The following is an 18,918-nucleotide window of genomic DNA, read 5'->3' as shown; positions in this document are numbered from 1 at the left end:
TATCTACAGTTAAAAATAAAATGAAAAAAGCAACATCATTCAGGTAAATAAAAGAATATTATTGAATTATTCATTATTAGTTTTTCATCTGCTTACAACGAATGTATAGTCCTGCATTGTCAAGCCTTCAAAAACAACTTTTATTATACAAATGTTTTTTCTATAGTATACGTTCCCTATTGAATTGATGATATAATATATATAACTTTTATTCCTCGTCTTTTATTTAATATACTTCAATTGCTCCTCTTAATAGTATTGAGCTTCCTCTATCGTGACAAATTTAGAATACCCGTGACAAGTTGGGTCAGTATATGTTATAGTTAAGTATGGAATAGTGAGTATATTAATTATGTAAAAAAAAAAAAATGACCCCGTCTAGCACTTAGAACCATAATAAATCTATAAGTTCAAGCTTTTGGTGAGAAGATTTCACTTACCTTATCACCTACATCTGCTTATCAATCTCCAGGTGTATATATATATATATATATATATATATATATATATATATATATATATATATATATATATATATATATGTACGTCTATAAACGTGTGTAGCGTATTCTGTGTATGTATGGGTACGTGAAAAAGCATATGTGGTAGTGTGCGGGCGTATATGCATGTATGTTCACATATGCGAGGGTGTTCGTGGGATGCCTAGGTGTCTAATCCAAAGTTGTATGAAAGACTTCGTTTTCAATAGAAACCACACAAATTGCTGACCATCCCAAATAAAAATTTTTGGAAGGGTCATATTCAAATAGATCTTAACCTTATTGGCGATACCCGTGCCCTTTCTGCTGCTTACCCTGCTCGCTCTACACTCATGTTTCCATCATTCACACTGAGGAAGACCGAAGGATTGGTCGAAAATATATGCTTTTGAAAGAAACATTCTTGTTTTTTTTTTCCAAAAGACTTTTTTGTATTCCTACACGTAAACACATAGGAAAGAAATACAGAAAAGATATAAACATTTATCGTATTGATTGTTTATTCATATATATATATATATATATATATATATATATATATATATATAGTCATCCACATACAGTTCTGTTTCGCTGTTTCACAGCTCATCAGTGCGGCTAGACAGGCAACTACCTCAAGCCAGGATTGAAACCCGACCGTTTGTACGGCAGTCAAGGCTCCTAACCATTACGCTATTGGCGGCTGCTTGAACGAGTAGTGAGTTTAACGATGTTTTGATATCGTCCGAATATATATATATATATATATATTTTTTTTTTTCTTTTATATTTTATTTTGTAATACACGTGTTTCGTTGAATGGCGGGCGAACACCCAACAACTCACCAGACAGACAGATACACACACAGACACAGACACAGACACAGACACACACACACACACACACACACACACACACACACACATACACATACACATATATATATATATATATTTTTTTTTTCTTTTATATTTTATTTTGTAATACACGTGTTTCGTTGAATGGCGGGCGAACACCAAACAACTCACCAGACAGACAGATACACACACAGACACAGACAGATACACACACAGACACAGACACAGACACAGACACACACACACACACACACACACACACACACACACACATATATATATATATATATATATATATATATATATATATATATATATATATATCTGGGCGCCGCAACACATGCTTAAGGCCATCATAACCAAACAAATTAAATTTCGTCTCCTCAGACCACAGGACATGGTTCCAGTAATCTATAAGCTTTGTTTACATGTCTTCGGCAAAATGTTTGCGGGCTTTTTTGTGTATTGCCTTCAGAAGAGGCTTCCTCCTGGAATGAAAGCCATGCACACCAATTTGAGGAGTACAAAGATAAGTGTGTCATGTCTACAATAAAGCATGGTGGTGGGAATGTCATGGTCTGGGGATGCATGAGTACTGCAGGTACTTGTAAAAACGAACTCCAACATGTACTGTCAAATACTGCAGCAGAGCATGAGCCCCATCCCTCCAAAAACTGGGTCGCAGAGCAGTGTTCCAGCATGACAATGACCCAAAACACACACCCAAGACACCCACTGCTTTACTGAAGAGGCTGAGGGTAAAGGTGATGGACTTGCCAAGCATGTCTCCAGACTTGAACTCAATAGAACATCTTTTGGGCATCCTTAAGCAGAAGGTGGAGGTGCGCAAGTCTCAAATATCTGACAGCTCTGCGACGTCATAATTGAAGAGTGGAAGAGCATTCCAGTGGCTACATGTGAAACTCTGGTAAATTCCATGCCCAGAAGAGTAAAGGCAGTTTTGGATAATAATAGTGGCCACACAAAATATTGAGAGTTGACATGTTGTATGTTAATATTGACAACTTTTCGTAAGGAGTGTACTCACTTTTGTTGTCAGGGATTTAGCTTTTAATGGCTATGGTTTGAGTTATTTTGAGGACAAAATAAATTAACTGTGTTATATATGCTGCAGAGAGATTACTTTTCAATGTGTCAAGAATCAAGTTTTTCAGTGTTGTCCCATGAAGAGATATACTTAAATATTTGAAGAAATGTGAGGGGTGTATTCACTTTTGTGATACACTGTATATGGGGAATTTGTTTATTATGTGTGTGTTTGTTTAAGTGTAAAAAACGTACGAAGAGGATATTTTATAGATTGTTCCATAGATTGGTTTCAGTTGACATGACGTGTGCACAAAGTGCTTCTCGACAAACAACATGATATTCAGGGGTGTTTACTTAGACAGTCGGTGTCTGGTTTGGTAATTTTTTTTTCTTTTTGTTGAAGAAGAATATGAACTGATCTGCCTTTCGTCTGCGAAATAGATACGCACGTAACGCCGCTTCTCGCTTACCCCATGGCCCACCCACCTGAGCGAGTGCACTGGCGCTCAAGTAAACACGTAGAAATAAAAGCAAGCACGAATAATGTGTATTTTGCTGGACATGCAGTTTAGGGTGTGTACGTTAAATGCATAAATACAAACAAAAACAAAACAACAACAAAGAACCAAAAGAAACACAGACACACACGCACAAATATACACATGCATGCACACATGCGTGTTCACGCATTCACTCACACATGCGCGTTCACGTATTCACACGAACACACACAGACACACACACAAACACACACACATATATTCTCGATTGATTAACTGTGTCTGTGTTGGATATATAGTCGAGAGTCAAAACAATGAAAATAATATGCTGTTGTCATAGCCCTAATAATAACCAAATTGCGAACAAACTAGCAAACAAACAGACAGGAATACGACTTTATTATAATAGATATGTGTATGTACAATGTATCACAAAAGTGAGTACACTCCTCATATTTCTTAAACTATTTAAGTATATCTTTTCATGGGACAGCACTGAAAAAATATTTTTGACACAATGAAATGTAGTCTGTCTGTAGCATACGAGGGGCGTGCAATAAGTAATGCAATGATTTATATCTCTACGGGTTATGTGGCAAATTACAGCTCTGAACTAATTGTGGTTTCTGTTTTACAGGTGTTTGAACTGAGTCAGGTGTGAAATGGAGCCTGTTGAATGTCGACCAGTGATCCAGTTTTTGTATTTGAAAGGACGCACACCATAGGAGACTTTTGATGAAATGAAAGAAACTTATGGTGATAATGCCCCATCATATGACCTTGTAAAACGCTGGCATCGTGAATTCAAACATGGCCGGAAGTCTGTGGAAACACCTCCCAGACCTGCCCCCCCCTTCTGCCATTGATGAGGCATCTATCCATCAAGTTGAGGCTGCCATTTTGAAAGATCGGCGCATCACTATTCGCCAAAGTTAGATATGTGCATGTCTTCAGATACTTGTATGTACAAAATTTAGTCCTAAACTAATTGCCCCATCATTATAAATTTTACAACACAACTGTTCGGCATAAAGGCTTGTAATGTGTGCTATATTTAGTTTTATGTACAGCGGTGGAAGCCTTTCGTGAACATTCAGATATCTGTGATATATATTATTAAATTTTAACGATTGATATTGGTCAAATTTCAGTTTCTTTGTGGTATTTTGAAAATTGTTTAGCTGACATAATATGAACACAATTTCTCATATGGAAATTCAGATTATTATATTTGTATAGAATTTGATCCATAGGAAAACGTCTACAGCAAGAACTCGTCTTCCATACAAACCTTTTTTTTTTTTAATTTTTTGTGTATCTAAAATCAAATGAAATTTTCTTGAACAGGGTTTCTTTTTTTTACATAGGATTCACCACTTATCAAAGTCCAGAGGCAACTCGAGGGTAAGGGTTATAGAGTGTACAGTAGTCAATGGGATAATATTGTTGTAATCGTTACTAATGGAAATTTGGTAAATTGGATTACTTAAGGGAGCGGTTAATCAAGAATTTGTTTATGTTGGACTTGAAGACAACCAAATTGTAGTCAGCTGGGAAGCAGGCAAGTCGAAGAAAGTTCCACAGGTGTGCAGTTCTAAGAAAGAAACTTTGTTCATGGAATCTACGTTTTGGTTCAGGCACAGATAAAGAGTGGGGAAAATTATTGATAGTGATTACAGCCAGACGAGTGTTTTTCGTAAAGGATTGCCGAGAAAGAACAAGAGATTGGAGCTCGAACGAGCACTTGCCATAAGAAATTGCTGTTTTTGAACATACTGCCGCGTGCTTCCCTTCAGACAACAACATGGTCGTCTACAAATCTAATGTCAAGAAATACTTGTCGAGCCTTCTTTGTAAGTAATCAAATTTTGTCCATTTCATTCGTCGTTTCCAATCCTCTTATACGATGGGTGTTCCAAAAGTAATGCCTCATCTTTTTTGTTCGGCTCTGATAGATCAGATGGCTATTTCGAATTGCCTTGTTCTTATGATTGAACTTATGTATTGATGACTCGAAATTTTTATATCTTTGTTGCAGATATTGACGGTGTAATACTTGAAGAAATCAACATCTGTTATGGATGTGCGTCGGAAGCAGCGATGCATTCCTTCATGCAGTAAAAATTTGAATCAATCAACATTCACTGGCGCCTAATAAAAGTTTACGAACCTTATACAATGAAATTTAGCGCAGTTAGGAGATGGGTTCGTCGATTTCAAAATGGTGACAAAGATGTGAGTGACAAGTGCGTTGCTAAAATTTATGACTGAGGCATCAGAAGCTGGCAGCAAAAGTGAATGGAGAATGGTGGTGACTATGTAGAAAAATAAATTCTGTATCACAAAAGGTCGCTAGTTTTAATGGTACCATTCTCGCAGCGTTTAAGTTTTTGAGTTAAAAAATAGGAGGCCTTACTTTGGAACAACCCTCATATCATTGTTCACCATTCAAATAACAATCCATTTCATTAACTCTTTTTTTCGAGAAACCTGTAGCAGAGAAGAGATCTCCCTGCGAGATCGAGCGAGAATTAAGCTAATTTACATATACACAAAGAGCAAAGAGCATAAAACCTGTTGCCGTCTAAAACGCTAACTACACATGCTATCTGAGTATACACCGCGACGAACGGACATCGCTCAAACAGTTTATCTCCAATATCCTTTAAAATGGGTTGCTCTTTAGTATAAAGGCAATTCACTAAATAAAAAGTGCATATTCCTGTCTATTCCTTACAAATCTCAATAACTATTTTAGAAGAAAATTGATAATTTGTATTATTTGTATTATTCGGATTATACTCCACGTCTTGGATATTATATTAAAGAACGTTTGGATTGTTGCCTCCGACTGTTTTTATTTAATCGTGTCTTATGGAAATCCGGAATCTTTCTGCCGATGTCGGAAATCAATCTCTACTTAATCCACAGGAGATATATTATATTCGGTCCGTCAGCAATGACCCGGTAAACATACTGGGTAATGTTAAATTTTTTTTTTTTAATATCACGCCTTGTGAAGATTAAAGCTTCAACTCCGATAAGAATGTCACTTAGAACTGATTACAGTACAAAACGTTGCGCCACGCCACATGTCCATTCCTAACTACAGATAATATAAAATAGAATTTATCAAAAAAGTATTTTTACGGTGGTATATATATATATATATATATATATATATATATATATATATATATATATATATATATATATCAATCAGAGTAGGTCGATTTTGGACTGTACAAAATGGCATTTGAAGAAAGTTGCAAAATAATGTCAAAAGTTACCACAAGAAATATTTTTCTTTAAAATTTCGTATTTTGTTTAGCATTTCAACTTAAATGCCAAATAAATTCGGATTTTTATTAGGGTATCGGTGTCACTCCGGGAATATATCGCTTAAATAAAATCCGAGTGTTAACAAACAAAAACAATACAATACATTATAATAATAAATATTTTAAAGTTTATTATTCTGTATTTTTAGAGATTAAACGAAAATATAAAAAATAAAAAGGAATTAAAACGTTATAATATTTGATTTAATATAGAAATATCTATATACATGGAAGTTTTATTTGTTGGGTAATATACGAAATCACCGGTTGAAGTTACGACCGCATGCGCGTTTATGTTTACTGTTTAAATTATAATAAACTCTTGAATTTTCTCTGCACCTTACTTTCTTTTTAAATATCGCTCAAATTTTTCATTAAAATAGATTTAATATATAAAATACAACGTATATAATTATTCTGAGTTTTTTCTATCTTAAAAAGATAGTGTTTATTCATTAAAAAAAACTTTACTGCGTGCGTGTTCGTGTTTACATTTTTAATAAACTGTTGAATTATCTCGGCACCTGATTTTCTCTTTAAATATCGCTCTATTAAAATAGACTTAAATATAAAAAAATACAACATATATGTTATTCTGATTTGTTTCTGTTTAAAAAAATAGTGTTTATTCATTAAAAAAACTTTAGGAGCCGAAGTCAGTTTTCTATTTAGGAAAGTAAACATCACTTCAATTTATTGTATTTATTTCAAATTTTATCAAATTTATTAATTTTTTTTGGTACTTATGCACTTATGTTACCGTGCTGAAATAATAACATTATTATTTAGCAAACTATTTTAACATCGAATTTAACTTGAAAATACGATTTTTAAAAATAGTAGAGTAACATAAGTGCATAGGCACCAAATTTTTAAATCGAATTTATTTAAAAATTATTTGTTTAATTTAATTTCTGGGTGTATATTTTTTTTTTAGATATTTTAATCAAAATGTCCAGAAAATCTACAATTACAACTCGCAGTAAAAATGTAAGGAAATTGTCCGGTCTGCCTACACCATTAAATAAAACGGAGCCTCCAATTTACCGACAAATTATTCAGTATAGGTACTATTTAGTAAATATTTATCCTCACCTTTCGAATTTTGCTATTTCCAAATTAATAACAAAGGAAGTCATGGGTATTTGGAAAGCGGTTAATCCATGTTTACCTCTTTTAAGTGAAATTACTATTTTAAAAAAGGTAACTGTACTATGTTTCAAGAAAGCCAAACAAATGAATAGAAAATCTTTCCCCACTTTCTAAAAAAAATTCTGGCTAGAAAAACTGGATTCACTATTTGATATTTCGTCCTGTTCTCGCAGTCTACCAATTTTAAGTTGTGACAACCTTCATGTAAAATGCAATAAAGAAAATTGCCAGATTGAGCACATTATTTGCACCTGTCCTCTTCAACAAAAGGTTAGTTATTTTCTATTTTTTCCAATGTCTTTGTGAGATAACCTTATATCCAAACCAATTTTCATATTTTTATGCAAACTAATTTTTATATTAATCTGTTTAGATGTATTTTAATGTAAGTAAACTTTGATTTTTCAGGTTCCAGTTGAGGACCGTAAATACCTAAACGATCAGAGGAGCAATATAGGGCCGAAAGGTACTTTTCAGCTTGGTTCAGTTGATAAAAGTGCTATAAAAAAGTAAAAACGAACGGGGGTTTATATAAAAAAGTGTACATTTATCACCAACACCTTCAACTTCAAATCTTCAGAGTAATATTTCCTCCCCTCTTACTCATCTTCTGAAAGTGAAGAACCAGAAAAAGAATATTTGTAGCCAAAGAGTCATCTAAAAGGGCCTTATAGCCTTATTAAATTTCCCAGATATGCTCTTAAGTTAGTCAGGGGGGGCATATCTTCTAATCTTGGAGCCAGCCTTACTCTTGGATTTGCAGGCTAAATGTAAAGTGGACATGGCAAAAACTAAAGTGAAAATAACTGTAAAAAAAAAGAACATGATGAAAATGTGGACACTGTGATGAGCGAATAGATAAAGATACATTGTTTTATAAAGAATTTGTGGAGGAAAATGGACAGAAAACTATGAAACAAAAATCAAAACAAAAAAAAAACGTAAGGGACCAGAACACCATTTAACTATTACAATAGAGACACGATATGAAAGTAAATATCTGACACACAGAGTTCTTCCTAACAGTGGTGCAACAGATGTTGTTCATGCAGTGCATGTGATGGATGTTTTGCATGAATTCAATAGTGAAAAGACTATCAAGGCTATCCTTGTTGACAACACTAATGCCAACACAGGTTGTGAAGGTGGAGTGGTGGCAGTTTTAGAGAAAAAATTAAAAAAAAAATCTTCATACAATTGGTTGCTCTTTGCACCGTAACGATCTACCTTTCAGGGCTCTTTTTAAAAACATGGATGGTCGCACAAAAGGCCCTACAACATTCAGCGGGACCCTGGGAAAATTATGTTCAACTGACTGTCATGATTTACCCCAAATATCATTTTCCATTATTAGCAATCATCTGGATTAAATTTTGAAAATTGATGAAATAAATGACCTCAGTTGTGACCAAAGATTACTGTGTGAATACACAGTAGGTATTTCTAGAGGTAAGGTTGACTTTAGATGTGCTTTGTGGAAAAATGGTCCTTCAAACCAGGCAAGATGGCTAACTTTAGCCTCAAGATGGCTAACTTTAGCATCAGGCTCTTGTGTTTATGGACTCGTGGTGCATATCCACAAAGGCTCACAACAAAACTCCAGAGGTTAATAAATTTTATTGTAAATGTGTATGCCATTTGTTGGTTTGAAATTAAAAAAAATTAAATTCCACAATCAGCAATTGCATATTTTTTAATATGATCCAGAGGATTAAGGGGCAACCTCATGAAATTCAGCAGATCGCATTAAAAACATACAAGGTAATGCATTTTGTTTACTGTCTGAACACCTTCTATATTCAATAGTGGATTCTGAGAAAGTTGAAGTAAGAGAAGAAGCTTTAAAAATAATTTTGGCCATTAGGTAAGTAATATATCATATTAGGTAAGTAATATATCAGGTAAGTAATATATCAGGTAATATATATCAGGTAATATATCAGGTAAGTAATATATCAGGTAATATATCATATTAGGTGAGTAATATATCATATGTCAATGACTCAAATATTTATTCCAATTTATACAAACATTTTAAAGATTTTATCTACTTTCACCATAATTATTAAAGCAGTACACATTGAATTATTTTAATATTCAATTAATTTTTATATTCTTTCAGGAGCGGGGAGTCAACCAAGAAACGATTAAAAAGAATACCAAATATTAATTTAAATGCGACTCATTGGACACAATTAATAGATTTGACATTGTGTGGTATTTTTGAACCATCAATGACGGAAGATTTTTCTGATTCTGAACTTCTAGAATCATTATTTAACGGGAACAAGCTTGAGTTGCCAGATTTGCCATCACATTCTCAGGGCGTGGAACGGACAGTCAATTTAACAACGGAAGCATCACAAACCGCATATGGTTTTGAATCAAGACATTGACATATCACAGCCAAAGTTTTGAGTCAGAAATTGAGACCGTCATTTTTGTTTAAGGGCTATTATATGGACCAATTTGACTCTATATATTAAGCTCTATCAAAATAATGTTTTGTCTTTTTCTTATTTGTTTGTTTGCTATATTTTCACTTATAACAGAAAAAATCTTAAAATATTGGAATATTGCTGCTTAATTCATAACATGAAAGGCCAAAAATAACCTTTTCAGTGACATGCAATATGGTGTCTACTCTGAGAGATCAACAGCTGATGTGATAATTGTGATATCACACAGAATCAGTGAATTTATTGATGAAAGTTTCATTTCTAGAGCGGTAGCTCTTAGCATATCTACGGTATTTTGATAGGGTCTGACACAAAGGTTTACTTCATAAAATCTCTAGCTATGGAATAGCTGGAAATGCCCCCTCAAGCATAAAATCCTTTCACTCTGATAGGTCTATTAAAGTGGTCGTTAATGGGCAGATATACGTAGGTGACAGTATTAATGCTGGCATGCCCCAAAGATCCATATTGGGCCAAAGTGTCTTTCTTATCTTTATCAAGGACCTCACAAACCATATTCTTCAATTATTTGTCGACATCTATGCAGACAATACTACCATCTATGGCAACACTACAAAAGTCGACAAAGATCAGAAAGTTTCTGATTTTCTCTCCTCTGACCTTTAAACGTGTGCTGCAATGGAGTAAGGAATGGCTGGTCAGCTTTAATACATCCAAAACCAAACTGCTATCTGTTCACCACTAACGCTTACATCCCCAGTTTACCCCAATTCAAATGAACATATCTTGCCTCGATGAAGCATCCGTTTTGACAAACTTCTGGGACTCACTTTTACCCTGAATCTGAATGAAATACCTACATCAGATCCCTAACTACTCCAGGAAGTATCTCACTCCACCGCGATCCTCTAACTGTACAAAAAGCAAGTACGTTCTAAGAGGGAGTACTGCTGCCACATTGGGTTGGAGTTCCAAAGAATACACTTTCCTGCCTTGACAAAATGCAGAACATCTACTTAATAGTTAATCCTTATCCTAGAGTTGCCACAGGACCTTGATAAGTGGTGACCCTCAAAGTAAAAAAAAAAAAAAAAAAAAAATGAAAAGGGGGTGCAGATTTTCAATTTGAAGGTTATTTATAATTTATTGTATTAATATTATTTTTATAAAATAAAATGACATCACCTGATTTGAAATACTGAATTTTTTGGTATTCACACGAATATTCAAGACAAACCTTGCAAAAAGGAAGAATTTTCAGTAAATTTTTGTCTACGACTTTGATACAAAACGCTCAAAAAACCGCTCAAGCATTTGATCTAATTTTTTGCATGAGTATTTAATAAGTCCAGGCCAACTTTCGGTAAGTGTTATTTTTTAATATTCTGAGAAAAGTGAAAATTCAACCTACCTTAATATATATATATATATATATATATATATATAGATAGATAGATAGATAGATAGATTAGTAGATTAGTGATGGGAAGATTCCAATATTTTTCCTGATTCCGATAACATTACCGATTTCGTACTAAATTCCCGATTCCGATACAATTATCGATTCCGATTCTTTATAAATCTCTAAATATTTAACTATAGAGTTGTTATTTTCGCCGATTTCTGTAAAAAACAAAAAACAAACAAAAAAAACATGTTAAATGTGCAGGTATTTTTTATAAATGACAAAATACACTTTCGGGGGATGATCTATCGATTTTAGCTTTGCTGGTATTTTAAAATCAATAAATATTTAGTATTTTATAATTATAATTATTACCAGCAATGGAACAGTTTGTTTTAAACAAAATCAAATAAAAAAGACAATCAAAAGAATCGTTTTGGCATCGGAAAATAGGTACCAATTTTTCCGATTCCGATACCGATTCCGATACCCGCAAATTTTTCGATGTTTTCGATTTCCGATTCCAATTCCGATTCATCGTCACAACACTAATATATATATATATATATATATATATATATATATATATATATATATATAATTATGTTATCAAATATTAAATCTTTAACAAAGCAAAACTTATCAAGATACGAAAACCCCAACACTATCAAGTGGAGCAGAAAACAATAATATGAAATTCTTTTTTTTTTTTTTTTTACACAGAGATCACCACTTATCAAGGCCCGGAAGCCACTCAGGGATAAGGGTTATTGCAAATACATTACGTTAGTGAGGAGATTTGATGAAGTGTTTACTTAAGGGGGCGGTTCATTAGGAATTTGTTAACATTAGACTTGAAGACATCCAAGTTGTAGTCCGGAGGGAAGCAGGCAGACGGAACAGAGTTCCACAGGCGTGCAGTTCTAAGAAAGAAGCTTTGTTCATGAAATCCGCGTTTTGATTTAGGCACAGATATAGAGTGGGGGGAATTTCTCACAGTGGATTCAGCTAGACGGGTGTTTTTCGTGAAAGATTGGCGAGGGGGGACCAGGGATTGGAGTTCAGACGAACACCTGCCATGAAAATAACGATAAAACAAGGATAGGCTCGCAACGTCTCTTCAGTGGGAGAGGGGTTGCAGGGTAGAGAAAAGGGCATCCCCCACTAAACCACGAAGTCTATTTTGAAAGATGAAGTTATTATATCATCAGACCAATAAATTAAGTTGAAATTTAAGAAAAAGGCTTGTTTAGGTCATGGCATTTCGAAGCTAAATGCTTATCATTAGAAAAGGACCAGAATAAAGCAGAATGCGAATATAGAAAAAAAAACTGCCTTAATGACATTTAGAAAATTTATAGTAAAACTGGTAATTAGTAAAAATCTGAAGAAGGTGCTCAATACTATTGCAGAGCAAATATATATTTTATTACCGTTAAGTTACACATGATTCCGTTACCGAATCGCTTAGCTTAAAGTTTAGTTTAAAGTTTTTAAACTCAACTTCACCCGTGTTCGATGTGTTTTATTTATTTATTTAATTATTAAATCTTAAAACTTAAATGCTGTCAGATCAAAATTGAGATCCCCCCCTTTTTTTTTCATCGTCTTCTTCTAATATTGTCTTCCCAAATCATAATAACCACTTCTGTTCAAGTCTGGTTGGTTGTTTTTGTTTTACGGCACATCAACCCTTTTCAGGTTATTTAATGCAGAATCCAAAGATTTTGAAGAAAGATTTTCTAATAGAATATATTTGTTGTTTTCAAGTCGGTTTCTATTCAACCCATAGTTGGGACCTCAATAGGTACTACCACTCCGGATCAGAGTGGACCTGGGAGCAATGGCGATTAAAGGGTGGCTCCACACTCCCCAAAGCCCGCGATCTGGGGCCTCACCACTGGATGTAGTTTAAGGTCATATCCATGACCGTTCAAGTCTGACGAAGTTGCTGGATCATTGATACGATCTGGTAACAGAAACATGTGTAACTAAAACAGATAAAACGGTAATATATATATATATATATATATATATACACAGGTTTGTAATAACAGATGCCACATACAAATTTATGTCTAGACTATTAGTTACTGTCTTATATAACTTTAGAACGACATGATAGACACCTTTATTAGCCATAATAAAATCCTACATTTCATCCTAGGAGCCACATCATCACAATTGTACCATTTTTAGAGGAAGTAGTTTCTCTTTTTCCCTCTATATCTAAATCCCTCATACCGTCCTCAAGAAATATACACAATATAACTATATTTTCCTGGCACTCTTCTGAACTGAATCATAAACTCATAAACATACCATTATCTTTCTATTTCCCGTTCCAAAAATAATAATTTCTCACTTCTAAAATTCCGGCAGCTCTCATTCACTGAACTCTGAATATTCTCATATTATGGAATTCTATTTTTCTGTATATAAACGAACGCTTATTAAAATTAAGAAAAATGGTGTCATTAAGAAACATTATTTGACCTGGCGATGGGCCCAACACAAAAAACACACCATCTGTTTTTATACTTCAACAAAGAAAAAAATATTTGATATGTATATTCAATAAGCTTACAAGATATTTGACATTTTTTATTTGTTTTTTATCACGTTAGTTTGTTTACATTTACATGTCGTTCTGTGTGTTCCCGTCATCGTGCGTTACCAAAGAAAAGCACACGTTTTGCTTAAAAAAACTTTGTAAACACATTTATTAGATGTTAATAAACATTACAAACTGTAAGTTCTTATTAGATAATTAAATATCTATCTAATCAGTAATTTACATGTGAATAAACATTGCAAAAAGCGTCCCTACTCTCTCTTCCCCATCCCTATCTCTCTCTCTCTCTGTTTTGGTTTTCAAACCTGCGCAATCTATTACGATCGTCACCGATTTAAAAATAAACATTTCGGCAGACTCAGCTACTGGATTCTTCCTCTCTCTATCTCTTTCTCCCTCACTCTCTCTTTCTCTCTCCTCTCTCTCTCATATGTGAAATATTCACAACTCTTAAACTATTTTTATAGTTAAATATATTTTATGTTTATTTTTTTTTACAATCTTATCAGAAAAATATATAAAAATACGTAAACTTTTTCACCCATTGATTTTTTAACGCATTTCTTTGCAAAAAAAAAGTTTATTTAAGTTAATATCTGATATACTTGATCAAACTGTTTAAAGAATTTTCAATTATAGCTTACATACCTCAATTGATAGACCCACCGGCGTGTTTTACAGTAAGGGTCTTACCGATTTTTTTCACAGATTTCCATACCCTACAGTTCTAATGTAAACTTCATTAATTAAGGGATTGAATTCGATGGAGATATTTAAATTTCTTTTCCGAACTGATCCTCGAAATTGCGCACACGTTAACTTTTTTTTGGATGGGGGTAAATTTGTAGATTAGGTCCACCTCCTCAATTTTCTTTAGAATGATGACTTTCATGGTTTTCCACTATGTTGATTAAGAAAATCTCATTCAATTTTTGCGAATACAAGTACATATAGAGATATAAAGACCTGTATCATGCACTGTAATTTACTGGCTGTCAGATTTGTACGCAAGTGCGATAAACAAATCTACTTCTCCCTTACCGACACTGCCACACCCAATTTTCTTTTTTAAAACATTATCGAATGGGTATACTGACAACGGTTATCACGGTTAAATTTAGGGAAATTATTTTTCCACCCCACCATTTTTATTATGTTAAAAAGTACATTGAAACCTACCGGAATCCATTGAGAAAACGTTTGTTACAAATTTTTGAAAGTTTAACTGTATTTTGCCCTGACTACATATAAATATTAGTATCAATATTTATAAGACAATCCCAACTAGATGAAAAAAGCTCAATATGCAAGCAATAGTATAAGTAGAATATTGGAATTTGCACATAAATCGAAAACTAACGTTTGTATGAAATTTGAAAAGTTTGGTCACTTTTAAATTTTAATGTAAACTTTAGTTTTCAATTTATTTGCTAAACAGCAAAATTGATGGACAACCTATAAATATTATTTTTCTTACTACAATTACTCTGATGAGCCATTTATTGAAACTCCATGGAATAAAAATTAGATGAAATTTTTGTATTCTTTTGTTGAATAATTAATTTTATTTTTAAATGTACAGAATTTAATTCAAAATTTATATATATATATATATATATATATATATATATATATATATATATAAATATACATGTGAGCGTTTCTTTAAGTGTATGTGTGTATGTGCGCATGTGTGTGCTCGCGCGTATCGCCGCAGACTAACCTTCTCAAAGCACTTAACAACAAATAAAAATCAAATAGATAAACCGAATCATAGCCCCCACCTCCCAACCTAAGCGAACACCCAACACCCAAGACATACTTATCAAGAAATCATCTCACCAACGAGACGCCAACAACCTAAATCTTAGAACTGGAAATTTAAAGTAACCCCCCTCGTCCTACCCCGACATATCTCCCTCCTTCCTCCATGTATCCCATGTATCCCTATGTCCTTAGCCACACCAGAGATGAACTAGTCAGAACCCCCACCACAACCTAATGTTCTTGAACTCCAAAACTAAAACATTACCGACATACCAAGCACCCCTTCCACCTTCCCCCTTTTTCCCTTCTTCTTTTTCCGCTTTTCTCGCACCCCTCCCCTGACATCATTCACTCTTTCATTCCGCCCAAAAAACAGTCACGTAGCTGAAACAATAATGTAACTAAACAGAAAAATACGGTAATAAAAAATAAAACGTATATATATATACATATATATATATACTTTTTCTCCCCGTAAATTGAATAAAACGTAATTTTAATCGCTTTTTCATTCTGTGTTTTAAAAATTCCCTCGATACAGCTTTGAGGATCGAGGGTCGAAACCGGTCAGCTGGCACCCCATTTCTCTTTCTTTCCTCTCCTGTTCCCCCTTTTTGGAGAGAAGATTAAAGGAATATATATATATATATATATATATATATATATATTTATATATATACAAGTTTACTTTTAATCATGAATCATAAAAGTCTCCCCTTCCTATTTGCAATATATATATATATATATATATATATATATATAGGCTATACATATTATTCCAAAGACAAACCAGTGGTTTCGTTGCATTAGAACAGCCTTCCGTCTGACTAAAATCCGACACAAATCATCAGCGTCTGGTGGAAGGAGGAAAACAAACGAAAAAAAAAAAAAAACTGGAAGAAGAACGCCAGTTCGTCTTTCGAATATGTATGTATAGTTTTTAAATAAATATTTGTATTTAGTTCTCATATTTGAGATCGAGCAGTATATTTGTTTTCTTTCCATCGCATTGTGACACCCTATATATATATATATATATATATATATATATATTGACATAGGCATAACTACCTATCAAGGCCCAGAGACCACTCGGGGATAAGGGTTAAGAGTGTAGAGTAGTCAATTGAACAATATAGTTATTGTTAGTAATGGAAATTCAGTAAATTTGTTAACTTAAGCGTAATCAAGAACCGGTTTACTGTAGTCAGCTGGAAAGCAGGAAAACGGAAGACAATTCCACAGGCCTGCATTTCTGAGAAAGAAGCTGTTTTCATGGAATCTACGTGTAAGTTTAGGCACAGATAAAGAGCGGGGGGAATTATTGATAGTGTTTTCAGTTAGACGAGTTCTTCTTGTGTTATATATATATATATATATATATATATATATATATATATATATATATATAAACTCAAGGTCAAGTTTTGTTGAAAGTATATTTACTTACATTATTTTGTTTCCGTGTACGCTATCCGATCCTCGAATTTAATAACTTCTACGAATTATTTAATTGTTCTAGTACATTCACCCGTAGTAGGTCATTTGTAGGAACATTTTAAATAAAAAAAAAATGAGTTATTTTTTGCAATGACATTGATATTGAAAGCCCACTTTTCTATTCAAAAAGTGAACACTACTTTATTATATACTTAGTCGTGAATATACCACCGACTTCAGAAATGATAACTTATTTGCATATTTTCTTAAAAACCTTCTATTCATTTATTTTATTTCTATTTGTTAAACTTCTATTTATTCAATGTTCGTTTTTCTTGTTTTCGTATTAGATTATTATTTTTTATTTCACTACTATGCGCAGTTCTTATTGTACATAGTAGCATAGCATTTCCAGCTGCATTTAGAGTAAATTTATATCTATATCTCTGTCTGCGGAATTGTCTCTACCTAACTACTCTACTAATTGCTGGCCTACAGACTTGAAAGTTGGTATACGAGGTATACTGACATGTGGAACAAAATCGTGTTAGTTTTTTGGCCGACGTAACAAAAGTTGAAAAAAAAATGGATTTTGACGGGTGTAGATTAGCGTAACGTGTATGCTGTGATGGCAACCTTCCGTCTAATAAGACAATGCCATTTTGCATCATTTGGTGCACTGAAATGAAGCTGGAGTTGCCTCGTTGGATGTAGGCCTGGGCAGACAATAAGGAAACATTAGTTTCCCTAATTTCCAGTGTCCCCATTTCAGCGTTGCAAACAAGTCCAACGGAAAGGCAAGCCAATACTCTCGGAGTCGTTGCGGCTGCATGAGTTGCCAAAAAGTGCTGCAGTGCTCCACCATTTACTCCCTTAGTCTTTGATTTTCCGTAGGCATCCATTCGCCCACAGCTGATGAACATTTGACGTGATCCTCATTGTGTGTGTTCTATGCATGCGTAAATATACAGTTATACTTTTAACTGCGTTATCTTATCAATTTTTGATATTCATATACCGTTAGTTCAGATGGTAATGAACTCCGTTACGAAGCTAAATATTTTAGTTTCGATTTAAGATGATCGTACCCGATGCATATCATTTTTAAACCTTTGTAAACCACTAATATTAATTGAGAACAATATAATAATCAATGGAGAATTGATTGTAATGATAAATACAGAATTTGCATAAATTAAAATATCATATTTAAGCGTATTTTATGACCAGGCAATGTCGGAGGCCCTGCTAGTACATACACACATGCGCGCACACACACACACGTACGCACACACACAGACACACACACACACACACACATATATATATATAAATATGTACATACATAATACGTACATATATATAAATATAAAAACGAAAATTTATGTATGTAGGTATGTATGTGTGTTGGCTTTTCCTGTGTGTCTACAAAAGGCTTCTTTCAGAGAAGTGGTCGGTCGGTTCACAACTTTTTAAAACTTTTTATATCACATAGAAATCGTAATATCTCAGAGTTAACAACAAAGCTCGCCTGTCTAATTTGCTTCATTTCGGGAAGATAAATATTCAATATTTGTCGCTCGCCGCATGTGGGTTAGTCTTTTTCCTATAACATCTTCGGGGCGGGAGGAGCGTTCAGCAGTAAATACTATCCCGCAGTCAAACCTGACTTCATTAACTCATTAAAACGAGCACCTGCTAAATCCAACTAATTAAATAAATTAAAACGTGTTTCCGTAAGCATGTCGCGGTGGGACAATGGTTAACGTCGCACTTTTTTTTTTCACAACTTTGCCTCAACGGTTCGGGTTCGATCCTCATACTTACTTTTTTTACCCTCCCCCTAAATACCAGGGCAACGCCGGGTACCCCTCGCTAGTATATATATAAAGCTCAAATGATCTTGTAACGATGTATGTAACCCATTTTCC

Source organism: Euprymna scolopes, chromosome 14 (genome assembly GCF_053919585.1).
Source record: "Euprymna scolopes isolate OS-2025 chromosome 14, ASM5391958v1, whole genome shotgun sequence".
In the NCBI taxonomy this organism is placed as follows: domain Eukaryota; kingdom Metazoa; phylum Mollusca; class Cephalopoda; order Sepiida; family Sepiolidae; genus Euprymna; species Euprymna scolopes.
The sequence above is the reverse complement of the archived record's forward strand: the minus strand, read 5'-3'. Positions refer to the sequence as shown.